We start from the raw sequence: 14,150 nt of genomic DNA on the forward strand, positions 1-14,150 counted from the left end.
GTTGAGCGATCTCGGGGTTTGGGAGAGTGAGTTGCCTCCCATAGCGAGGCAGCTCCTCCTCCTCCCACGTGGGAGGATTTTAATGTACCTGTATCTAATAATGATTTGTTACAGCTTTGGGCTTCCTTGGGGCTTGAGGGTTTGCCCTCCAAGGAAGCCTTGTTTGACATGATCAGGTTGGGGGCAGCTGTCAAACAATTGCCGACTTTAGCAGAGGTTGATCCTCTGTCTATCATCTACGTTGTTGTGGCAGAGGCTTCCGATGAGTTGTATCAAACCTCTGCTCATGATGTTCCCCCGATGTAGCTGAAGGCTTAGTTCCCCCCTCCGAACATCCTTCAAGGGAGGAACTAAGTCCAACGGTCTCTCCTGCCGGTGATTCTCCCCCTCGGGGGAAGTTCACTCACAGAGACTCCTCTTCGGAGGACTGCTGATGGTTAGCCCGCTGACCCCACGGGCCCCAGAGGGCGTATAAGGCGTAAAGCCCGCCTTCCTTCACCTCACATGGGTGTTAGGAGGCGCCTCTTCGGTTCATCATCTCTGCAGTCCGCCGCAGAGGAACCTCGCCGTCGTTCTCCGACTCTACCAGCTACATCCCTGGACCTCTCCGCAGATCGTTCGCGATCTCCTTCGGTGGAAGGTCGTCCTTACAAAGGGCACGCCGACCTTCCACCCGCCAGACCTGCTGACGCGCTGTGGGCGCCAACTCATCCCGTTGTAATACGGGCAACTATCCCTTCGGGGCATCAAGGGCTTTCGCACAAATTTGTGCATAAGTCCCTTACGCACCATCTCCCCTGCGCGCAAGCGCTCGCCAGCAGATGATGTTCCTGTTATAGCGCGCCAGCGCTCACCTGCGCACCAGAGCTAAGTCCAGTCAAGGCAGGGTCTGACTGTCCGCGCCTTCAAGCAGCAGTGGGAGCCAGGCTAAGTTACTTCTGGCAAGCGTGGGAGGTAAGGGGAGCTGATCCTTGGTCCGTTCGTGTTCTAAAGGAAGGATGCAAAATCCCATTCTTATCAAAGCCTCCTTTAGCCACAGATCCTGTGGATCTCTCGCCCAAATACAGGGAAGGACCGAAGAGGCAGGCCATGCAGCTTCAGATGTCTCTCTTGCTGGAAAAAAGAGCGATAGAGAGGGTGCGGGACTTGGAATTGCCATGGTTTTACAACCGTTTGTTCCTGGTTCCCAAGAGTTCAGGGGAATGGAGACCATTTCTAGATGTAAGTGCTCTCAACAACTACGTCCAGAATTCAAAGTTCACCATGGAAACTCAGAAAACCATGCTGGCAGCAGTAAGGAAAGGCGACTGGATGGTATCGTTGGACCTCGAGGACGCTTATTTTCTTGTCCCAATACATCCAAGTTGCAGACGTTATCTGAGGTTCGTGTACAGGAAGGAGGTCTTCCAGTTCCAAGCCTTATGTTTCGGTCTCTGCACAGCTCTCTGATATTCACGAAGATCATGCTGAGTGTGGTGAGCATGCTGCACTCAAGAGGCATCAGGGCCTCCCTGTACTTGAACGATTGGCTCATAAGAGCTCCCTCAGCCGATCGCTGTTTGAAGGATCTTCAGATGACTTTGGATTTGGCAAAAGAGTTGGGACTTCTAGTGAGTTCAAAGAAGTCACAGCTGACTCCATCCCAGAAGATTCTTTATTTGGGGATGGAGATTCAGAGTCAGGGTTTTCAGGCTTTTTCACCCCCGGCAAGGATTCAGTCAGCGCTCCTAAGGCTTTGTGCCTTTATGAGGAAGGACGTCAGTTCAGTGAGAGAGTGGATGAGCCTTCTGGGGACCCTCTCATCTCTGGAAAAGTTTGTGTCTCTGGGGAGGCTGCACCTACGTCCCCTTCAATTTCATCTCAATGCTCATTGGAAGAAGGGAGACAGTCTTGACAGGGAGAGTATTCCCATCACGAGTGCAATCAGAACACACCTTCAATGGTGGAACAACGTTTACAGACTCAAGAAGGGCCTCTCATTGGAGCAAAAGAACCCAGACCTTTTGTTGTTTTCCGACACCTCAAACTCGGGGTTGGGAGCAACCTTAGGGAAAAGAGAAATCTCAGGTCTGTGGACAAAAGAGCAAGAGATTCTTCATATCAATCAAAAGGAGCTTTTAGCTGTGCACTTAGCCCTCAAGGGATTCGAGAATCTGGTCCTAGGCAAGATGGTTCAGATCAATGCGGACAGAACCACGGCCCTAGCGTATAAAGCAAAGCAGGGGGGGACCCACTCGAAGTCTCTTTACGAGTTAGCGAGATCTCTTCTCGTATGGGCAAAGAGAAGGAGGATTGTTTTATTGACACGATTCATTCAGGGGGTCAAGAACGTGAGTGCGGACAGACTCAGCAGGAGGGACCAAGTTCTCCCCACAGAATGGGCGTTACACCTAGACGTTTGCAAGAAGCTGTGGCGGTTATGGGGTCGTCCCCTCATAGATCTGTTTGCAACCTCGAAGACGAAAAGGCTGGAGACGTACTGCTCCCTAGTTTCGGATCTCGAGGCGGCTCACATAGACGCGTTACTGTTGGATTGGTCGCTCATGGAGGTGTACGCATTCCCACCCTTCAAGATCCTGTACAAGGTGGTGCAGAAGTTTGTATCTCACAAGGAGACCAGAATGACCCTAGTTGCTCCTTTCTGGCCGTCAAGAAGTTGGTTCACAGAGGTACTGGAATGGATGGTGGATGTGCCGAGAAGCCTTCCGTTAAGACCAGATCTTCTCAGACAACCCCACTTGGCAAGAAACCATCTAAACCTCCAAGCTCTACGTCTGACTGCCTTCAGACTATCGGAAAACTCGTAAGATCTAGAGGATTTTCGAAGGAGGCAGCCAAGGCTATTGCAAGAGCAAGGAGGACTTCTACCATCAGGGTGTATCAGTCCAAGTGGGAAGTATTCAGAGAATGGTGTAGGGCTAACTCGGTTTCTTCTTCCAGTACCTCTATAACACAGATTGCCGATTTCTTAGAACTAAGCATAACTTTTCTGCCTCGACTATTAAGGGGTACAGAAGTATGCTGGCAACTGTTTTCAGGCATAGAGATTTGGATCTCTCCAACAATAAAGACCTACAAGATCTTCTTAGGTCTTTTGAAACTTCTAAGAGATGTCATCAAGATTCACCTGCTTGGAATTTGGATGAAGTTCTTAGATTCCTCATGAGTGACAGATTCAAGCCTCTGCACTCAGCCTCTTTTAAAGATTTAACTTTGAAGACCCTTTTCTTGGTGAGCTTAGCGATAGCTAAAAGAGTCAGTGTGGAACATTGGTTTCAGAGACGGGAAAGCCATATGTTCCTTGCAGCTGGGTTTTCTGACCAAGAATGAGGGTCCTCTACATCCATGGCCGAAGTTTTTTGAGATTGCTAATCTCTATGATGTAGTGGGCGAGGAGGTGGAAAAGGTGCTCTGTCCTGTTAAGGCACTAAGGGTCTATTTGGACAGAACAAAGAGCTTGAGAGGCAGCTCATAGGCTCACTGGTGCGCAGTTAAGAAGCCCTCGCAGCTTATGTCGAAGAACGCCTTATCTTTTTTCATAAGGCTCTTGATTAGAGAAGCTCATGCCCAGTGTGGTGAGGCAGAGCTTAGACTGCTTGAGGTGAAAACACACGAAGTAAGAGCGGTAGCTTTTAAACAAAATCGTTCTCTGCAAAGCATAATGGATACAACTTTTTGGAGAAGTAAATCTGTATTCACATCCCATTACTTGAAACGTGTTCAGACCCTTTATGAGGACTGCTACACTTTGGGTCCATTCGTTGCGGTGAAGGATCTACCACTATGCTCCCCTAATTCCTAGTACCCTTTTCTATCTCTTGGAACTTGTTTAGTTTTTATGGTTGTATGTGGAGATTGGTCGTCAGTCTTCCGGAATCTGTCGATAGGAGAACGTTAGCTTTAGAGGACCCGCTAGAGCCTGTGGTATCCCCTCCAAGCTTAAGTAAAGGGTGTGTTTTTCTTGTCACTATTCATTGGAAAGCTTTTAAGATCTCCATTACCTACGGTCAGGAATGCTTAGACTGGATATAGAAATCAGCCAGCCACAACTTCAATCCTCCTTCATCTCCTCGCTACGATTAGCCTGGACCGAGGTGACTTTCCTTTCTGTTCCGGAAACATCTCTGCCTGGTAATCAGTTGGACGGGAGTTCAGGGACCATTCAAGCTGGACCATGTCTAGTAGAGTCTACAACCTCGCCATCCTTGACGTCAACCCGTTCCTGCTAGTGACTTGGCTTATTGCTGGCTGTATTTTCATGCTTATGTCGTTGGGGTTGACAAGAGGTGTCATCTTAGCTCCTGTGCAGGACCAAAGGGCTTTGACATATCCCCTAGGGTCTCCTATTTAAGAATTTTAAGTCGCCTTCTAGTTACGCTAAAAGTATTCTCCTGATAAATGATTCGGGTTTGTATGGTAAGGGAAAATAGATATGAATAAAATTTAGATTTTTACATGGCAGAAGGCTGTTGAAATTTCCCGAGTGTAAATGTTTAACATGTTCTTGGTTCGATATTTATTATGATGGTTAATAGTAGTTAGTGATAAAAGATGCTGGCAGTCGAACATAAAAGTTGTTTGTTTTTATGATTTGTTTATAAGTAAAGGAGCCACTGAAAAGGTACAACAGTAGAATAGGACTTTGGGATTCAATTGAATATATTAGTTGAAGTGGATTAGATTAATTTCTTTGTATCGTCCTCTTCTGGGATATGGATCTTGAAGCTTTGTGGGTAATTAGTTTTTATTTTGCTAGCCTTTATTTCATCTTCATCCGTAGTTCTGTGTCAAGATTGCATCGTGTTTTTAGTTATTTCAACAAAGCTTGATGTATGTCAGGATGACGGAAAAACCCAAAATCAATCAATCAACGGTTCCTGCCAACAGTATATCATATATAGATTTATATCAAGATTTCATTATATTCTGGGATCATATTCTGGGTCTATTCAGTGAAGTTTTATCCATTCTCGGTCGGAAAATCTCCAGTTATTCTGCGTCGTATTTCCGTAATTGAAAGGGCCGTTAACGTTGTTATTCCAAGTGTTCATGTTCCTTCAAATTCACCAATTTAATGTAAGAGAGGCTGTAGACAGGTACAGTACTGATTATTCCTTTATCCTTTTATAACCAAAGAATAATAATCCTTTATTTTGAAAGTTGTTTATATTAGAATGAGCTCAGTACAAGTACCGTACTTGAAGTGATGTTGACGAGACAAGCACTCCACTGGTATGAGAGCTTGCAAATATCCGACTGCCGTACTGAGAATTATTTCTTAAGGAATTCGTGAAACTTACTGCATATAATAAAAATTCAAAGGGATGAGTATATATTAGTTCTTAGCTATATAGTAGTAACTTTTCTCATAAGAATAATTATGTCTATCAGATGTATTTGTTTTACTAAGCTCAACTTTGTCTTTCAGAAAACTTGGCCGATGACCAAGACATGATTGAGCTCGAGGATCACCTGAACAGCGAGGAGGATGAGGCGGAGGACTATATGTATACACATACATACATACCTACATATATACATAAATACATGCATACATATATATATATATATTACTGTATATATATGGGTTATGGAAAAAATCCGCGAAGTGGTGAATCCGCGATGGTCGAACCGCGAAGTAGCGAGGGTTCACTGTACCCAGTGAGGAAAGTAAGTAAAGATATGAATAAACTAAAAGAGAAGTAATGAATAATTAAAATGTTTTGAGATCGGTAACGTATAAAAATAGATCTGTAGTGTATAAAGTATAAAGAGAGCCTGGTCAGTCTATTCGACATAAATAAGTAGATACATTATTTGCAATTGTGGTTCCACTAATTCAACATCCTGATTAGGAAGATCATTCCACATATTTTTACTGATGAGAGAAAATGAGATGATTTGTTGTTATGTTTTATGACAAGAAAAGTTGAGATATATCACGCCATTGTTATACTGAGGGATGCATTGCTATTAGGTCTTTGGATTAGTTTGATACCATGATATTGAAAGGTGTACTAATAGGAAAGGTAAAATGATTGTGAATTGCTAGGTTGAGCAAGACATTGTAGGATTCTTTGAGGAGTGGCCATGCAGTTTGATGTTGATTCTCTATAGGGACAACTTTTTCATTAGCTTACACAGACGCTGATTAATCTGAGAAAGTTTCAGGAGTTTTTGAAGACTGACCATGTAATTTGATGTTGATTCTCTAAAGATCATGTTATAAGATAACCCCTATTAAGACTCTCACATTGTTCACTTGACTTTTCCTTGTACACATCGAAGACCACATCAATTTTCATGCTGCTTTTCTTTAGTGAAACATCTGTGAAAATAATCGGACGCCTTCGAATGTGAGATTTTCATTATTTAGTTTCGAAATTAGTGTAATGCCATTGCATCTCTTAACATCTCACTGGGTTCAAGGTCCTTTTTTTTCAGTAGATGACCCACAGCATTTCAATAGTTTTGCAAGTACAGCCTTGTTTGTTTTCTTCATAGACCCATTAACTTGAGTGGCTGACCGGAAACCTGACGCATATCTAAGACTGTTCAAAGAAATTAGCATTGTATTGCGAAACACCTTTCTCTATCTGCTATGTAAACTATCTCCTGGTGATCATTCAGGAAGTGTTTCCCTTTATTGATCCAAAACTTTCTAGTTTAAGCTTCAGAAACTCTCACCCGTTTGTAGTCGTCATTTTTGGAAAATGTAAAAGACTTCTCCTATCTGATGAGCCAGAGTAAGTTGGCACATACATGAGGAGAGGCGATGATACCAGTGGAGAGGTGAACAAGTATCGAGCTTCCCAGAAAGGGTTTTGTCCAACTATTTTCAAGTACAGTAGATTAATAAGAGAGGCAATATTAGACTCGTCTCAACGCGTGAGTGTAATATCGGGATGGGCGAATCCTCTACAGTGGGAAGTGATCGGTTCTCGTAGCTGTCTCGATACTGTTGCTCGTTGCTTTCCTGTTAGTTAATGGCGGGCCACTGTTCTTGATTTTAAGCTCAGGGAAGTTTTTTTTTTTTTTAGTTTATATATGAAAGATCTATTTTAATGTTGTTACAGTACAGTTTTTATAGTTTTATTTTAATTGTTCACTACTTCTGTTGTAGTTTATTTACTTTCCTCAATGGGCTATTTTTCACTGTTAAGCCTTTGGGCTTATCCATCACATAAATCACGGGTTGAAAGTTTGTACTATTTTAATAATTGAAGGAAAGAAAATGGAAATATTTAAATTGTTTGAAGATTTTATGGTAAATGTCAATTTAAACCAAGCCTCTAGAGAAGAAGTAATATGAGCTACAGGCGAGTGTAGAAATAGATTTTATTTTTGAAATTCAATTTTTAATTGGAAAAATCTAACTGAAAAACTGAAGATGCATATGTGGCTTATTATTACGTGCCGCTATTTTAATATATTGATTCTGTCATTCTGCCTTGTTTTGAGTATTGTAATCCTGTCTGGTCTTCAACTGCTGATTCTCATCTTAATTTGTTGGACAGGAATTTAAGGTCTATTAAATTTTTTATTCCTGATATAGATATTAATCTCTTGACACTGTTGTTCAGTTAGTTCTTTGTGCTTGTATAAGATTTTTCATAGTTCTCATTACCCTTTGCATTCAGATCTTGTTTTTGTTATTATTATTTACTTATTATTTAATTATTACCTCTCCTTTTTCCCTTGAAGATATGGGAATTTGCACTCCCAACTAAGAACAATTTCCAGCTTTATTAATTTTTTTGATGTCACCTTCTAGGCATCAACCCCGAAGACGATTTGCCGACTGTCGGATTCCGAGTTTCCAGTTAGAAGGCCGGGAGCCTGGCTGTCGGACCAGTAGGTCATCTAGTCCACATTCCAAATACTCTGAAGAAGGTCGTCGAGGTAGGTCGGATGTTTTGAGTGTTGAGACTCTGTGGTGCCAAGTAGAGATGGTTCGAATGTTTTCATTTACATTTGTAATAGTTGATATTCGCACATGTTTTAAGATTAACATTTGCTTTTGTCTGCGAAATATTTTTATAATATCAAATTCTCCTGCTTCTTTTGAGACCCATTCTGTTATTCTTAATGTCCATCTAATATATGTCATTCTCTTAACCCTTATACCCCCCAGGCTATTTGGAAATTTCCAACCCTTAACCCCCATGGGGTTATTTTTTTCAGGCACATTTTGCAGTATATTTGTATATTTTTTTTAGATTGCTCTAACAGCCTTAATTTTTGATATAGAGAGGTCAGGCTGGTCTCATTCTCTTGGAAAATGCCTGAAGTTTCTCAAAAAATTATCAAAAATATGCAAAAAAAAATTTAAATAGCATTTTATTGCAAGGACGTACCGGTACGTCCATGGGGGTGAAGGGATGAGTTTTGTGAAACGTACCAGTATGTCCTTTGGGGGTAAAAGGGTTAAAATGTCCTGCCTGTGTCCATTTCTTTTTCTTGTTAGAATACCCTCTACTTTAGTCTGCTCTCGTATCCATGTTGCTCTTTCTTTCTCTTTGTGTTATTCCCATCATTATTCTTTCCATAGTTCTTTGAGTTATAACTAGCTTATGTTCTAAGGCTTAGGTAAGGCTCCAAGTTTCTGATGCATAAGTTAGAAAAAATACGTAATATACATATATACAGTATATATATATTGTTATTAACTACATGCAATTATATAATTATATTCATGATATATAACAGTTGAAAGTTATCAATTTTAAGTCCATTATAAAAAAATTATATAAGGAAACTAGTAAATTTTGGTGTGGTAAGTAAATATAGTAAGAAAACTGAATCAAGCATTGTAGAGTATAAACAACATGGAAATAATAGATCCATAAATGTGTCTGTGGTTGTCGGTTATCGTTATTCACGAGGGGTTATAGCTACGGGCAAATTACAGCAATTTAAAAAAAGAATACAGGTTTATTTATCTACTTAGCGGTTGTCAACCATCGCAGTGGGGGCTTGGGTCTTGATGCTCGCAATAGCCAAAAGATTACCTTACTTGTAAATTTAATGATTTCTTTAAGCCCACAAAAAACTGAACAATGTTTTTCTATGTGATCTCCATTTTATTTAAGAACCTAGTGGTAAGAAGCTACTGATTTTCAAACTGATGTTTACCCCTTTTTATTTTCCAACAGGTATTCCAGGATTACATTCGCAGCTCGGAGCACAAACCGTTCGATCCCCTGACCCACAAAGGGGTGTGGAGACAGCTCACCGTCAGGACGTCGTCCCACGACGATGTTCTCATAACTGTTGTGGTCAGTATAGAAGAGTATCGGTTTTAAAGACGGATAGGATAGGTTTAAAACTTGCAGTGGTGTTTGGGTCCATTTATATTAAAGCAATCCTGACCCCTTTTGACTAAGTGTTCTGGGTCAGGAATCATCTTGGGGTAAACCACTCGCAAAAGGGAAATCTCAAAGTACTGTATTGAAGTTCGTCGCTGTAAGGGGACAGTAGTGACCTCTATAAATCTGTGTATTGTCTTTGCTCCTAACCTGGTGTATTGTCTTTGCACCTAACCTAGTGCATTGTCTTTGCACCTAACCTGGTCCATTGTCTTTGAACTTAACTTAACAGGGGTCCTTCATCCTCTTGCAACTCTACATTTTATAAGTCTCAACATATGTGCCCTTCTTATTACTGCAGTTGTCATTCAACCTCGTTAAACTTGAACTTTGTAGTATACTTTACTCCTCAATTGGCCTCCCAGGCCCTGACCCTAGAGAAGGTTCCATATATCCATACTTCTGAATTATATTAAAGTCAAAAGTTCTCTACTCTGTCTGAGAAATATTTGGATATTTTTGCATTGCAATATTTCATATTTAGCCATGGGTGAAGTAATAGATAATCTATCTCATTCTTTCTCTGTTCATTGATATAATTTTCCTTTCCAAGAGGAAGGCCAAGGTTTGAGTGGATGGATGGAGTGAAGAAAGCTCTGGGTGATAGGATGATAGATGTGAGAGAGGCAAGAGAGCGTGCTAGAAATAGGAATGAATGGTGAGCGATTGTGACGCAGTTCCGGTAGGCCCTGATGCTTCCTCCGGTCGCCTTGGATGACTGCAGAGGTAGTAGCAGTAGGAGATTCAGTGCTATGAAGCTTCATCTGTGGTGGATAACAGGGGAGGGTGGGCTGTGGCACCCAAGCAGTACCAGCCGAACTCGGTTGAGTCCCTCGTCAGGCTGAGAGGAGCGTAGAGAGGAAAGGTCCCCTTATTTTTCATTTGTTTGATGTCGGCTACCCCCCAAAATTTGGGGAAGTGCCTGGGTATATTATTATTATTATTATTATTACTATCCAAGCGACAACCCTAATTGGAAAAGCAAGATGCTATAAGCCCAGGGGCTCCAATAGGGAAAAATAGCCCAGTGAGGAAAGGAAATAAGGAAATAAATAACTGAAGAGAACAAATTAACAATAAATCATTCTAAAAAAAGTAATGTCAAAAGAGATATGTCATATATAAACTATTAACAACATCAAAAACAAATATGGCATATATAAACTATAAAAAGACTCATGTCTGCCTGGTCAACAAAAAAGCATTTGCTCCAACTTTGAACTTTTGAAGTTCTACTGATTCAACAACCCGATTAGGAAGATCATTCCACAACTTGGTAACAGCTGGAATAAAACTTCTAGAGTACTGCGTAGTATTGAGTCTTATGATGGAGAAGGCCTGGCTATTAAAATTAACTGCCTGCCTACATTCAGTAAAACTGTATATTCTAACAGTCAATCTCCCCAGAGCCGAGAGTGTTATCAGAGCGCTCCGCAAGTGCGAGAACATGGATCGGCTAATCTACATGTCGTGCGATCCCGACGGCACCTTCAAGAATTTCGTCGATCTCTCTCGACCGAAGAGCAAGAATTATAAAGGAGAATTTTTCGTTCCAATCAGGTGAGTCTGTTAACCCTTTTACCCCCAGGCTCTTTGGAAATTTCCAACCCTTAACCCCCAGGGGGTTATTTTTTTCCAGCACATTTTGCAGTATATTTTTTTTAAATTGCTCTAACAGCCTTAATTTTTGTCATAGAGAGGTCAGGTTGGTCTCATTCTCTTGGAAAATGCCTGAATTTTCTCGAAATTTTTTCAAAAATATGAAAAACAAAATTTTTATAGCCTTTTTTTGCAAGGACGTACCAGTACGTCCGTCCATGGGGGTAAAGGGATGGCTTTTGTGAAACGTACCAGTACGTCCTTTGGGAGTAAAAGGGTTAACTAATTCGAGTTGTCGGGCTTGTTAGAGGAAGACGGAAATACTTTTGTGTAGCGAGCATACAGTATTGATCGATTGTAAAAAATTTGTGAAATGTTTTTGAGTTTTAAATAGGTTTTTTTTTTACGATAAGTATTTTACGATAAGTATTTTATGATAAGTATTTTACAATAAGTATTTTAAGCTTTCAAGATCTCCTGATGGTAAATTTCCAATGGCACATACATACATATACCAAGGCACTTACCCTAGTTTTGGGGGGTAGCCGACATCAAACAAAAGAAAAAAAAGGGGGGGACCTTTCCTCTCTACGTTCCTCCCAGCCTGACAAGGGACTCAACCGAGTTCGGCTGGTACTACTAAACTTGGTTAAGTCCCTTGTCAGGATGGGAGGAGCGTAGAGAGGAGAGGTCCGCCCTTTTTTCTTTTCTTTTGTTAGATGTCGGCTACCCCCCAAAACTGGGGGAAGTGCCTTGGTATATGTATGTATGTGCCATTTGAAATTTACCATCAGGAGATCTTTCAAATGGCAAAAATACTAATGATAATTGGTAAGAACAAGTTTGTGGATTAAAACATGCACCGGATATTGTAATTGACCAGTCTGTGGATAAGTTATGGCTGTGAAAAAAAGCTACAAAAGTAACATAGAATATTTTGCCTAACCCTCCGTGCCTGAAGGTTTAGACCAACAAAAGTGTCTGGAAACGACATAGTTAAAAAATTTGTGATTCGTCAAGTCTATCATCTTCATTTCATTGCCGAGAGGGAATTTGAATGCTGTAAGCCACTGTATAGTACAATTTAGAAGTTTTTTACATCTGGTTAACCCTTTTACCCCCAGGCTATTTGGAACTTTCCAACCCTTAACCCCCTGGTGGTTTTTTCTTTTCAAGCACATTTTGCAATATATATTTTTTAAATTGCTCTAACAGCCTTAATTTTCGTCATAGAGAGGTCAGGTTGGTCTCATTCTTTTGGAAAATGCCTGAATTTTTCCATAAAGTTATCAAAGCTATGCAAAAAAAAATTGTAAATAGTTTTTTGCCAAGACGTCCATGGGTGTAAAGGGATGAGTTTTGTGAAACGTACCAGTACGTTCATTGGGGGTAGAAGGGTTAATTCACGCTTCTTGTGGGACCAGGATTTAGAGGGGCATAGCATAGTTGTTTCTTTAGTTGTATTGAAACTTTTCTTTCATTTTATACTGGTTGTGATTTTAGAATTTGATGTAATTACATAGAGAAGCATCCTTGGTTGAAGTGTTCTTTCCTTTTAATTTTTACTTATCATTGCAGAGCGGCCGTTGTCGACCTCTTCCCTCACACGCCCCACTACGAACTGCTCATCCTGTTCGAGAGGTGGGAGGAATGCAAGTGGAGAAGGATCATGGAAGGTACAGATTACTTGTGAATTCTCGGAGAGGACATTTTGTATGATGCCAGTGGCATTTTTAAGTTCATATTAGAAGCTGGCCTTCTTAGTCGATTTTAAATATAATAAATTTTAAAAGTTATATTATTTATTAATTTGTGTTTCTATTTTAGTTTTTTTATCTTGAAGTTATTAATTGTTAATTTAGCATTCTTGAATCGGCATCAATCGCTAGTGATGTTATGTTGCCAAATAATTACATATTCATTCTTGCACTGGGAAGATATCTTAATGACTTTATTTAGTTTGTTTTTTATTCTCATGTTTAAATTTCATTGGTTATTTGTTTATACATTTTTTTTTTTGCAAGACCATTTTCCCCCTTCGGAGTCCTTGTGCTTGTAACACACTGCTTGTTCAATGGTGGTTAAAGATGTTGTTATTACTACATAAGCTACAACCCTAGTTGGAAAAGCAGGATGCTACAAGCCCAAGGGCTCCAATAGGAAAAATATCCCAGTGGGGAAAAGAAATGAAGAAATAAATAAACTACAAGAGATGTAATGAACAATTAAAATGAAATATATTAAGAACAGTATTAATATTCGTTATGATGGTATCTTTGTCAGCAATGGTTTAATTATGTTTTATTATGGCCTTAAACATTAAAGATTTGTTTTTTAATTTTCTCAAGGAATAATGTGTTGAATTCACATCTGATCCAGGTCTACAGTTTGATTTTTCCCATGATATTTAGAACCTTGTAATTCATTCATTTGTCTCAGTTTAATCCCCAGCTCTTCCAAGCCAATAAAAACATTCATTATCTTACGTGTCTATAGTAGCAGGCCTCGGCTACACGTATTAGATTAACCTGTAAGTGATCTCTCGATGCAGGTAACCCGCTGCCTCGCGACGAAGATTACTTCAAATGCATACCCGCCAAGCCCGAGGGCAAGTATCAAGCGGGCAGTAGCGAAGACGTGAGTATTGTTATCCTTCCCTTTTTTATGATAGTCTATTTTGTAGATATCTCTGAAAATATCTAGAATTTAAGCCTTGTCTACGGACACTTATTTAGATTAGGGGTTCCCAACCAGTGGTACATTTTTACTCAGTGGGTACATTGGATCTGATAGAGTGGCCTGTAATGTGCAGTGTATGATTTAATCTGCAATAAGATTGAAAGATATATCACTGTCAATTTCATTGTATTTTTTCATCATCAGTTTTAGGGGTATACTGGAAGCTAAAAAAGCCCAAGGGGCACAGAAGGACAAAATGGTTGGGCGCCCATGATTTAGATGATCAAACCTGATAGTTTATCCTTAGCACATCACAATGGGATTTTAGTTCTTACGGCTTTACAGATTTCAAGCGAATATAGATTCATTATTTTTCATTAATGATAGCCTTTAGTTCATCTTCTATTGGACGAACTATTTTATCGGGTTAAAAGTAAGGTACGTAGATGGGTTTATGGACGATTAATAACACGCTTCAGTAGGTGGAATGATTATGCTAGTTGA

At 40.3% G+C, this 14,150-nt stretch overlaps 1 long non-coding RNA gene across 1 annotated transcript; it reads left to right on the top strand.

The window, feature by feature from the left end:
• Positions 1–10,567: 10,567 nt before the first annotated feature.
• Positions 10,568–13,606, top strand: LOC137637753 (uncharacterized). Its single transcript, XR_011043776.1, has 3 exons — positions 10,568–10,928; positions 12,546–12,643; positions 13,519–13,606. It is a non-coding gene; the product is annotated as an uncharacterized lncRNA (long non-coding RNA).
• The last annotated feature ends 544 nt before the right edge of the window (positions 13,607–14,150 follow it).

This window comes from Palaemon carinicauda, unplaced genomic scaffold (genome assembly GCF_036898095.1).
Source record: "Palaemon carinicauda isolate YSFRI2023 unplaced genomic scaffold, ASM3689809v2 scaffold977, whole genome shotgun sequence".
NCBI classification, from domain to species: domain Eukaryota; kingdom Metazoa; phylum Arthropoda; class Malacostraca; order Decapoda; family Palaemonidae; genus Palaemon; species Palaemon carinicauda.